Source organism: Thermobia domestica, chromosome 5, assembly GCF_964235325.1.
Source record: "Thermobia domestica chromosome 5, izTheDome1.hap1.1, whole genome shotgun sequence".
Classification (NCBI taxonomy): Eukaryota; Metazoa; Arthropoda; class Insecta; order Zygentoma; family Lepismatidae; genus Thermobia; species Thermobia domestica.
Window position 1 is genome coordinate 44433664 of NC_137458.1, and position 13063 is coordinate 44446726.

Below are 13063 nucleotides of genomic sequence, written 5' to 3' on the forward strand. Positions count from 1 at the left end.
AAGTAGTAGTTTTCAGCACAAAACTAGTACAAAACTTTTGCATAGAATGAACTTTCAATTTCCGAAGTCTCCAGCCCTCCCAAATTATTCTTGCTATAACTTAAGAACAGCGAGAGCACAATACTTGGGGTTTTCGGTACAAAAGGTAAGAAAATACCACAAGACTTTGCCGTACAAAAGACTTTGAATTTCAAAATTGTGTGTGTGGGAGGGGGAGGGAGGATTGAGACCTGGACCCCTAAATAGGGGACCGCGGTGGGTCAGTGGTATAGTATTCACCTCTGGTAATGAATCCCTGATTCAATCCAGATAGAAGATAGAACGTAGAAAATGTCTAGAAATGTCACGTTAATTTTGAAACGAGTACAGGGATTGAAACGAGTTCATGCAGACATGCTTAATTTTACACACCTTCATTTTTGTAAGGTTACTGATCAGAACGAAATAATTATTCTACCATCCATATTTCTTTGTTTTGAACTTTCTTTTATGATCAATATTCCAGGTAAATTATGTCAGTTGTCTTTTATCGTTCCTATTTTCTTTCGTTTTCTTTTTTTTTTTTTTTTCATCGCTCACTTGTCGCACTCTCCCATGTTTGAAATGAGCAAGTGGATTTAAAGCAGATAAAATTTCTGCTTTCATTGTTTCCGTTTGTCTTTCCTTTTGTTTGGCACATAGAAATAAACTTCACAAAACATGCTACTATTTCTTATCATTCACGGCATCAGCCATCCAAAATTTTACACATAGTTATATTTGTCACCGCCTATGTGAACAGTTCCAGTGGTGATTTCTTGAATATTCTCAGGACCTGTGTGAATAGTTCCCTAATAATGATGGTAAATTGGTATAAAGTTCATCATCAAAAAATCATGAAAATTTTCTAAACTATGTTACAAATGGTTGTTGAGCCTATAATTCTTTCAACTTATTTTAGAAAATCGTCCAATTTAGAGGAGTTCCGATTAGGGGTGGTATAGAGACGAGACCGCAGTGTAGGTCTCGTCTCGTTTGACAAATAATGGCCTCGATCCTGATCTCGTCTCGATAAACACACTGTACGCTTGTCTCGATCTAGAATGTCAAGTCTCGATTTCGTCTCGGAATAAGTAGTGTGAAATAAAAAATGTGAAAGTAGTATCATCTTACAGACTGTCGTTTCATCTTTCTTATTTTTAGCCTTCATTCTTGAATTAGAATTATTGAATGGCGTGTCCATTCGTAGCTAAGTTGCAATGCTCGTGCTTCCTACGCGTGTTTGCGGATTCAATCATCAGTACGTATATCAAGCCTGGATAAAACTCGAATAGTGATCCACATTTCACTTTAAACAACATATCTTGTCTCATATAACCTCAATATTTGTTATATAGTGAAAATCTAATCAATCAACTTCAATACTATAGCTTATTTTCTTCCTGCTGAATCAGGGTTATTCAACATTCCTACCAGATAATGCCGTCGATAGTAGCAAGAATGTATTTAAACGATAGGAAATTTAAATTTTACAATTTCGTATTTATTATCCATTAATTCTTCTTTGACTGCCATGTTAACCAAAGAAAATCACGTTCATTATCTTAACAAATAGATATTTTACTAATACAATATTTGTTTCAAATGGATGAAATCCTTAATTACCTTTCACAACACCAACTTTAATTGACACTTTATAACACGAGCTTATTGCAATCTTACGATGCGCTTATTCTCCATAATATTATAGTTACACATTAAGCTGTAGGTCCGCGTCTCATATAGCCTTGGTGCAGAACGGGACACTAAACTCAAATCTAACAATCATCTTTTATTATCTATGGTCTCGGGTTGTGTCACCAAACACGAGATTCAAACTCAGATATCTCTCCTAGTTCAGATTTCACTTTCTGTTTCTTATACAAGCTCATAAGACTGTGATGTATTATATAGGTATACAACCTTTTTTTTTTCACCTAACAGTATGAATAGTTCCAAATTATCGTACACTTCCGTGTTTGTAGTCGAGCAAATCGAAACTGCTAGAATGTTTTATATATGTAATAACGAGAAAAAAAAACATAATTATGCAAATTGGAAAAAGAAAAATAATAAATCTCAGAATACTACCTACCATCACTGAATTAAACTTTAAAAAAACACTGGCGTAACAGCCTTTAGGGGACCATGGCTTAAAAGCTGGCTTACGGCACTCATGTTTTTGGAGTGATGTGTGGTCAGCACATCGCCCCCCTCGCCGTTAATGCTGGATTACTAGACGGGAGTTCACCGGGCTTCAAATTTCGCCTATTCAAGATTCGCGTAATACCTCCTAGCTATGCAAACGTCAATCAAAGCGATGACACAGTTAATTTTCTTACTAGGCGAAAGTTGATTTTTTAAAGCACTTCGTTTAGCTCGCATACGTTGGTAGTCCTGCACCTTATTAATAGTTATCATTTTTTCTTGAAAGTGTTTTCACGTTCTTATTAAATAATCCAGTATGTAGCGGAAAATTTTGACAAACCCAGCGCAAATTGGTAGCCTAACGAAACTTGCAGGATAGTTTCCTTTTATCAAGTATAGTAATATCCTGAAAGTCCCCGAACATTCCTCTTGAGCTACATCCAATGTGGCTGCCATATTCAATTTAGCCGACACTGTGAATAGAAAAATAATGTTTTCCTTCATTTCTTAGCTTAGGTTCAATTATACGGTCTTGGTACTTGTAACAAAATATTTTTGTGAATAAAATTACGTTTCGTTTCGTATATTCATATCTGTAGGTCAGGTAGATATAAATCTAGAAATGAAGGAGTAGGCTTGTATCGCCCGTTTGTTGTGCCTGTGTTTCTGTCAAGCGTATTTTTCTAATTTCTTTTGTTTGTTTATACAAATAATATTTATATAAGTAAAAAAAAAAAAGAAAGAAAGAATGTGAACATTCTAGAATTACACTTGACATATACAAAATATGATGCATTTGAGAACAATAGGGCATTATACGGAAGTTTCTGTAATCTTATTTAGCAAAATAATCTATAGAGAAAACGTTATTTAAGCAAAATTCAGTTTTTTATAAGCGATAGAAATAATTTATGGTACATAAAAGACAAAAAAAATAGTCCATCCCTGGCACGGTACACTGTTGGGACATAAACGATACGGTTGGGCGTAAATAAGGGCCCCGCAGACCCCGCATTGCTGGGGGCGCGAAGCCATCTCGGGGCCCCAAATTTGATATAGGACGTAGAGAAGGGGCCCCATTCCACGTTGTCTGCTGGGTGGCCCCCAAGCCCGTAGTTACGCCACTGCATGTCTGAGTGAAACAATCTCGAACATAAACAATAGGCCCAAGTATATGAGAGTTTTACATTTGCAATACACGAGCTTAAAAAAAAATGGTGTTGCTATGTCCAAAGAACGAACTAGGTAGCGTTCTCCATTTTCTCTTCCGATCTCCAATACTTGAATATGTTGCTCCCCCATATCAATTACTTGAATATGTTGCTCCCGCAAAGCTAGCTCCTCATGGTACACTTTCTATACGTGCCGTCTGCTCGCACTTGCTCTTAAGAGTAAAACTGAGGGGTAAGTGACTGGTGTGAAATAAGTCTTCTGTATGTGAAATATCGACAGAAAGCCAGTGCGTCACCCCATGGGATGCATAAAAGTATAATTGGAAACGTTATCCCACTTTTACTAGTTCTTCAGGATTCGTGGTAGAATTATTGAATATACTCATAACCTGTTACAATTAACTGTCTATCTCTTGAGTAGTTTCAAAGGTTTTCTTCCCTTTTTGGAACAGAGACAAAGCCATGCTACTTCCTGAAAATTCATGTAAAAATATCATCACATCATCCATGTTTCCTCCTGTATTTTCATGTATTTAAACATTTTGACTGATTGATGAAATCTGCTTTCTTTATGAAAAATCAGAAAAATACGCTTGAGAGAGAGAGAGAGAAACAGATACAAGATTAAACGACACAACCCTCTCCTCCGTTTGTGACTTTATATCTACCTAACCTACAGAGATTGTACTTTATATCAAACGAGAAGAAATTTGTTTACAAAATATTTTGTTATAAGTTTCAAAATCGTATAATTGAACGAAAGGTAAGAAATCAAGGAAACATGGATATTCTATAGACTGCGGCGATCACATGAGATATGGCAGCCATATTGGGTGAAGCTTAAGTGAATATCTGGTCACTTTTACAATATGCCTATACTTGATGGGAAGAAGCTGTCCCATAAGTTTTATTGTTACTATTTTTTTTTTTCGGTTCAGACCCCTGCATACTGCACTAAAACAGTTCGCACTTAATTAAAAATTTACACTTTTAATGGTGATGCTCGATGTCAAGCGTATACTATCTATACCGTAATTGTGCTTATACTGATCTTTGGTGCTTTGTTTAATTTTATTTTATGAATTATGCAAACTCTCGTCGAATTTGTGACTTCATTTTATATTTTCTGTAATGATTTTGTAACTTCATGTAATATTTTTATATCTTGGTGTCAAACATATAACGAGTTAACATCTGCAAATTTCATTGCCTGAGGTTATTAGACGAATCTTGAATGGCCGAAAGTTGAAGTCACCGAGTTCAATACTTTCTTTCAAGTAGTTCCCCAATTGTCCTCACGACGCTGGGTGGATACCGAAATGCCAATACCATGTAATCAGTACCCATGGTCACTCGGGCCAGATCCGGTACTATTTAACTTTGCTGATCTCACTAGGACATTGCCGACTAAATTAAACATTAACAACTTTGCTTTCCAGTTAACATTAATTAGCTTTACATTGGTATGTACGTAAAATAGAAATTTCTTTTTACTCCACGCATGCAAGCGCTTGTAATAAACAACAAACAATTTTTAATGTATCTTTCTGTGGATAATTCCTTAACTGTATAACTAGAGGCGGATCCAAGTTAAATATTAAGGGGGGGGGGCAGTCGTTCGAGCTCAAAACAAGGTAATAATATATTGCAAAAAAGAAAGAAGAAAGAAAAAACGAAAAGTGAAACAATTTTAGAAAAGGGAATGGACTCTTCTGTAGAATGAATATGAACAAAAAAACCAGAGGTACAAAAAGTGCAGCCAAGTTCGTCAGCCTCAAAAAGTGTTGAGATGAGGATGGATGAGCCAAGTTCCTTACCACTGCATCTGAAACGTACACTGAAACTTGGCGCAAGATGTCTAACATATTCGAATACATTAAGATGTCTGTTCCTAGTTTCACGGCCGGGACATTTCAGCCATAAGGCTAATGGGGACCCCCAAATCCACCACGCTCACAAACACCATCCCTAAGGTTCGTTAACATCATTTACCTTGACACTTCGTGAAAGAATATAAGTTTTCCTTGTCTGGGTTTCGAACCACCAATCTTACTGCAATATACTGTATATGTGCCTTAGCGCCTTAGCGAAGTTGATATTCCTAAGGTTGGTGGTGGTCTCAAACCCACCACGCCCACCACCACTATCCCTAAGGTTCCTTAACATCATTTTCCTTGACATCTCGCGCCAAGTTCCAGTGTTCGTTTCAGATGCAGGGCCAAGGAACTTGGTTCATCTATCCTCATCTCAACACTTTTTGAGGCTGACGAACTTGGCTGCACTTTTTGTACCTCTGGTGTTTTTGTTCATATTTCACTTCTTTTTGTAGTTCACCATGTCAATATCGTATATCTTAATTGTGGCATATTATTGGATTTAAATTTAAAATTGTACATTTTTAAAGGAGTCATAATGTGTCACATGCAACATTAGTTCCCAAGGGCTCTCCCACCGGAAATCGAACCCAGGACGCCGTACAAGAAAGGCGCACATGCTAGCCACTAGAACAGCGGGGAAGATTCATTCTATTAAATATTTGTCAGAGAGTTATGTCCAAACGAGATTCTAATTCATTTACCAGAACTACAAAATCACGATCGCTAACATCTCATTTTTCATTACCTAAATACGAAGAGTATCAACAGGGCCCAAAACCCTTAATGCTGAATCCTCGCTGCTACATCACTAGACATGGCTGGTGTTTCAATATACTTAATTGTTCTCTACCATTCCACAATGCAAAATTACGGAGTTCATTACATAGCGCGCATGTTGCGCAGTTTCATACTGCCTCGGGTTTTTCTTTCAACGATATACACCTTTCAAATAGCTTGTAATCTTAATAATATTTGCCACCAACATATCCTAACTGTATATAAAATACATGAACCGACATAAATTAAAGAGGTGCTTCCGTTTGACGTGGAAAGTTGAAATGATGAGGGGGGGATGAAGAATTTCCCCATGTTATTTAAATGGGTCTTTTTTTGGACCTATAATCTCATGTTTTAGGAACTTGGAATTGGAATAGGATCTTGAAATTCAGTATGCTTCTACGTTTTCGTTAGTATTACCTAAGTAATCAGTAATAATAAACAATTCCAACTTTAGAGTGGTTTTAAGAGGAACTGAAAAAACATTTCCATGTTATTTATATTGGATGTCTTCTACACCCCAAAATGTTTATTCACTTCCGGCAAGATTAGAATGATGAAATTTGGCACGATTGTAGCCTCCCGCGACTAACCTACAGGAAAATTGCTAAAAGTGAATATTTTTTTTTTTTTTAATTTTTAAGGAATCTAAAGGGAGATAAAGAAATCCCCATGTTATTTAAATAGGCGTTTTCCTGGGATACAAAATCTTATGTTTTAGATAGTTGAAATAGGAAAAGAAATTTGAAATTCGGTAGAATTGTGAGCTTAAGAGGTGTGAGGAAGTAGGCCGAGCAAAGGCGGACGCGTGGGGGTGAACCCCCAGGTGGGCAAATTCAGGAAATATGAAGAGCAAAGGCACAAAATTCACTGTTGATGAAAAGGCTGATACGTAAGAGATTCGCACACTGTTCACAGATAGAGACACGAAGCATCAAGAACATTTTTACATAATGACTGTGGTAACCATAACACAACTCGTGGTACCAATATATTTACGAAATCGGTTACATTTTGTTGCTAGTCTTACGTAAACTCGAACAATTAAATTTCTCATTTCTTCGGAAACTTTATTAATTCTAAATATACTCACTTCTACAATCTCTTACTTATCAATTAATTTCAATATCTATTTAATACAAATGACTGCAATAAAGGAAAAATCTTCACTGAAAAAAGAAAAAAAATATTGGCTCCCCTTGTCTGGGTTTCCAACCACGAAATTTACGGCAGTATGTACGTGTCTTAGCCCACGTTTTTAAAAGTTAACTGATTCTCAGAATGTGCCTCATTAACTTGCTTAACTACTTATTACTAGCTTTCACTTATTTTACTCGCACACTGAGAAAAAAATGTACGTAGGTACATATGTTACATAGGTAGATATGTGGCGTACGTAGGTTACATATGTAAATCCTGTAGTTTTTGGACTTAACGTATAACTGAAAGAGTATATTTTAAACATAGTTTCCGTATAAGTGTTCCGAATAAACGTACTTTCCGCACAAAGGAAAGAACTATATAGACAGTCAGGATCTCACATACAGATGGCCGTTTGTAACTTATAGTTGACGTACGTAATGTACGGAAGACTGTTAGATGTCAGACATCCTGTAACGCCACTGAGTAACATCTAAGCGGGAAAGAGGCCAGTACGTATGTAGCATATGGATAACGTATGTTAAGTATTGATTTCTATAGTAAACATAAGGATCCCGTATATTTGTACAATATACCGATGTCCGAATAACGAATTTTTGTCGGTGACCTTAGCTCGTTTTTCTATTAATCTAGAACGACAGGGACACGAACACAGAAACATCGAGGAGAGTTAAAATTCCAAAGGCTCTTCTACCGGGAATCAAACTCGGGACCCCATACTCCAAAGGCGCACATGATAGACAGCGAGGAGGGCACCAACTCGACTACTCGGACGATTGACAACATTATCACAATGCACATGATATGTTTAATAACGCAAAGTTCCACGTCTCTATCTCACTGGAAAATACCTAATCAATTTAATGAGTGAGTGAGTGAAACGATTTCTTGCTTGGTTAAAGACAGTTTCTTGCCTATAAAAAATTGTCATAGCACATTTCTAAAATTTCAGACTTTTCCCGTACTCAAGTCATTGTAGGGTACCTTTATGCAGAATTTCCCATCTCTATCTCGTTGGAACTACCTAATCAATTTGATGAGTGAGTCAGTGAAACGATATCTTGCATGGCTATGGACAGTATTTTACCTATAAAAATTCCCATAGCACAATACTCAAGTCATTATAGGGTACCTTTATGTAAAGTTTCACGTCTCTATCCCACTTGAAAATACCTAACCAATTTGTTGAGTGAGTCAATGAAACGATTTCCTGTCTGGCTAAGGACAGTTTCTTGCCCATAAAAAAATTCCCATAGCACATTCCTTAGATTTCTGACTTTTTCTATACTCAAGTCATTATAGAGTACCTTTATGCAAAGTTTCACGTATCTACCTCATTGGGGAGTACCTTACCAATTTGATGAGTGAGTCAATGAAACGATTTCTTGCTTGGCTGATGACAGTTTTTTTTTTTTTTTTTTTGCATGTTGACTTGTTTAAACGTTGATACTGATGGATTACAAATAATAATAATAATAATAATAATAATAATAATAATAATAATAATAATAATAATAATAATAATAATAATAATAATAATAATAATAATAAATAACAGTAGTAGCAGTAGAGTAAGAATAATAATAAGAATACGAATTCTTCTTGAATCATGAACTTTAATTTCTATTCATACGCTAGTTATATTACTTCCTTCTTTGTATTTTCAATTGCACTTGCATGTAAAATGCCAGAACCATTACGTTTATTGACTTTCTGTACTGACAAAATGGACTTTCTAAAACAGGAATATTGGCAAACACTTGCGGATAAATGCGCTTATAGCTTACTGTTTACCAATTGTTAAGAAGAAGCAGAAATCAGTTTTGAGAAGGAACGGATAGCTCAAAATATTGCATTTTGAAAAGAAAGAAGAGAAGCGGCCATCTACATTTTCGAAAGTGGGCATTTTCTGAGCAAGAATTCCAATGCAAGTAATTTATTGAGATGTATTGATTCATTTAACTTCCGCAATTGAAGACTTACTTATTTTAGGTTTTATTCTACAATTATAATACAAAGTTTTAAAAAAAATCAAGAGCTACAACTTTGTAATGGGTTTTATTTTTTTAAAATCCTATTCTTGAGGTTGCGATCGCCCACGATCGCCATCCTGGATCCGCCCCTGTGTTTGTTTTACAAAATTAGATTTCGAGATTTTTAGGGAATGCTCTTTGAGTACTAAAAATGTCTTAAAAGGAATAAATTATAATATTTGGAATATATATTTGTGATGAGTGGGGAGCTATCTTCAGGACGTTACAATTAATAGGGATCAGGTCCCTGTATTTCACCCCTACAGTCTCCGCTCTGTTCTGGTGGTTAGCGAGCGTGATGTAAGAGGCTCCGAGTTCGATTCTTGATCAGTCTTAAAATTTGAACTCATTAACGTATATCTGATTCGATCTTAAGGTAGGATTCACTTATACGGAAACCTCGGTGGCTCAGTGATAGAGCACCTACCTACTTCTTAGGATATGTGGCCCCAGCTTCGGTCCTGGTTCTCTCCAAGCCGGTTTCATTGAGGATGAAAACTATGTGCACGGGTTTTCTTGAAGACCTTCCATTACCTCCCTCTTTTTATATCGCCAAGATTTTACCATCATTTGTTTGTTTCATTCGCTACCATCTCCTTCAGCCTTGGAGCATAATTGTGTGGCACTAAACTCAGAGATTTCATTTTCAAGCAGTGATTATTTCAGAGAGTGACAGGGAGCCCCTTGGAGCTATTGAATTCCTCCTGGACATGGTAAATGTGAATTTCCCACCATTTCAACAATATTACTTTTCACACCTAGTGTATTAAAATCCTCACCCCTGAGGGAAAATCTAAAACCATTACTGCTTTCAAGCAACGTATAACTTCGGTACTAGAAAGAGGTCATAAATAAATTTCTAATTTATTCATTGGTAAATCCTTTGGCAAAGATGATGCTGAAATTATAACAAAGCAAAGTTTTTATAAAATGTATTAAAAAGAAGAAACTATTTTTGAGAAAGTAAAATGAAGAAATTAAAAACATTGAGTGCGGTTTTCTCGAATATCAGGGAAGTAGTTTAGTTTATAGAAACATTTAATCTCGCAAATGCTTTTAGTGTTAATTTCATTTCTTTAATTTAGCACCACAAAAACTATTTTCTCCCAAAATTATTGTTTTCAAATTTTCTTGATGTTATTAACTATATTATTTGAATACCACTCATTCTAGCTTTGGAACTTCCTGTATAAATTAAAAGACAAATTCTGACCAAAGCATATATATACTAATAAATAATAGCGTTACAGTTTCGGCAAATTAATTTGCCGAAACTGTAATACTATTATTTATTAGTTAATATATGCTTTGGTCAGAATTTGTCTTTTAATTTAAACTTTATTATTATTATTATTATTATTATTATTATTATTATTATTATTATTATTATTATTATTATTATGAGTATCTCCATACCTAAGCGATTAGCGTACGCGTTTTTGGCGTGGGGTACCTGGGTTCGATTCCCAGTAGGAGCTCATGTGTTTCGGATTCCACGTTAATCAGTATGTCCACTTCTCATACAGCTTAGCTGCTGAAACGGACGTTAAACTCAAAATCAACTCAACTCTCTAATAATAATAATAATAATAATAATAATAATATAATAATAATAATAATAATAATAATAATAATAATAATAATAATAATAATAATAATAATAATAATAATAATTAATAATAAAAATAAAAATAAACGACACAATGTAAGGAGTGAAAGGCAAGAAACCATATAAAAAACTGCATGCGATCAGATGAAGTCGGAACCTCTCCTTTCAGTGTAATTACCAGTGAGACACTAAACCATAAATAAAACTAATATAATGGTCTTATTGATGGTGTTCCTGAAAATACGGGATATATTGTAGAGTGGTGTTACATTGGATTATTTAATTATCATTGAGTAACATGTATTTCTTATTCTATATACATGTATTGTAGTTATAATTTCAAATGGTGTGTGTCTTTTAGTCTAGGGCTTCTACATATTTTCTCAGCTTTAAATATGTTTGTGTAGAGCACAGCCTATACAATTGTTATTGAAATCTGTAACCAGTCTTTCTTGTTCGCTTTACTGCTTTATAACCAGCGGAAGAAAACAGCTATAAAGGAACTTCAGGTGTCAATCAACTATTGAGCTGCTGCGTGACGCACGTGGGGAGGGCTCCTCCTCTACATACTTCCCCCTTCTCAATAGCGTTTGTTATGAGCGAACGGTGGTGCGACTTTCTCCGAAGCAATTGTGTATGGACATGATGTTCTATCTGAAATGTTGGTAGACACTGTTTTTGTCAATTTTCCATCCTAATTTCTGTGAACTGTTTAAACAGAATAGTTTATGAAATGAGAAATGCTTGAGAAGAGACGTTTTAAAGAATACGCTCACAGTTGCCGACATTTTCTTACACATTCTGTTGAGAGTTGGATACCTGGAAATAACCAAAAATCGTCCCGAAAAAACCCCTTGACCATAAAAAATATCGTCATATCAATCAACGTTATTTCTATCTAATTACTGACACATCTCGGGAAAACGTTTCTTATGCTACTTAGATTGAATTATGTCAGATTCATTGCAATAAGATGTAAAATATCCTTGTTATTTAAAAAAGATCCAAATTATTGGAAACATTTCGTCCCGTTTAAACCCCTCAAAATTATAGATATGTATAAATATGTTATTTATTAAAATTAATTAACGAAACTTTCTATAACGATGTTTCTCACAGTCCTTTATCACTCTCAACAAAATTTATTGTAAAATATAAACTTTTTTGTCCTTCGACTTTTTCGCCTCTCAGAAAGATGCCTTGGTGGTATGTAATGAACAAAATACATTTTGTTTCTTAAAAAACAACAAAATATTTATTTGTGAATAGATAATAGGGTCGATAAAGCTTTTTATACTTATTTCTTTGTAAAACGGTGACATCAAAAGTTGTTTCTGCAAAAATAGTGATATTTTAGGAAAAATATCATGACATTTCGAAAACTACATTAGAACAGAACGTGTTGATGGCAATAGCATATCCATAGTTTTATTGCTTCACGCATTTCTTCAGATCAAGATTTAGTCAATATAGTATAGAGAGGAGCAAATAAATCAAAGTTAGAAAATTTAGAATATATCTATTGTTTCGTCCTTTTTAGACCCCTAGCAGCTAAAGATAGATAGATAGATAGATAGATAGATAGATAGATAGATAGATACAAACTGTAGCCATTGTAATATGTCTATAATCTTATTAGTAGCGCACCAATATGACTTTAGATCCCGTCCTTCAATAAGGAAAATTATTGCATTAACAATTGAACAAAAATAAAATGAAATTTACAGTTGAACATCCCACCTTTATGTACCGAGGAGATGGTGATGATGACAATGGGTGAAATGGTGGAGTGAGGAAAGTGCAACGAAACGGAAGAATCCGGAGAAAACTCACACGCACAGTGTTGGTCCACCACAAAGTCCAATTGAAGCGAACTGGGATCGAGCGAGAAACTATACTCACCAAAAGTTAAGGTCTCTCTACCACTCAATCACCTAGCCCCAATTCAATTCAATTGAATATAAGTATTTCCACTACCACTTTATTACAAACACCGAGTTATTGAAATTTTGAAAAATGTGTCGCTTACCAAATGTGAGCGTGTATATCAATTACCGTACTCTGAGTTCACTTCAGCACAGAAGTCTGGTCAACAGAATGAATATAATCTAAAGCAGATAATTTGTCGTTTCAGTTAATTTAAGAAGAAAAAGTAAGGATTCTGTTTGAAATCATGCTATACAAGAGTAAAGGAAACTCAGAGGTGTTTTAAAATCATAATAGAACGGGAAAAGTATTAGCCTATGACAATGCAAAAATTGAATATCA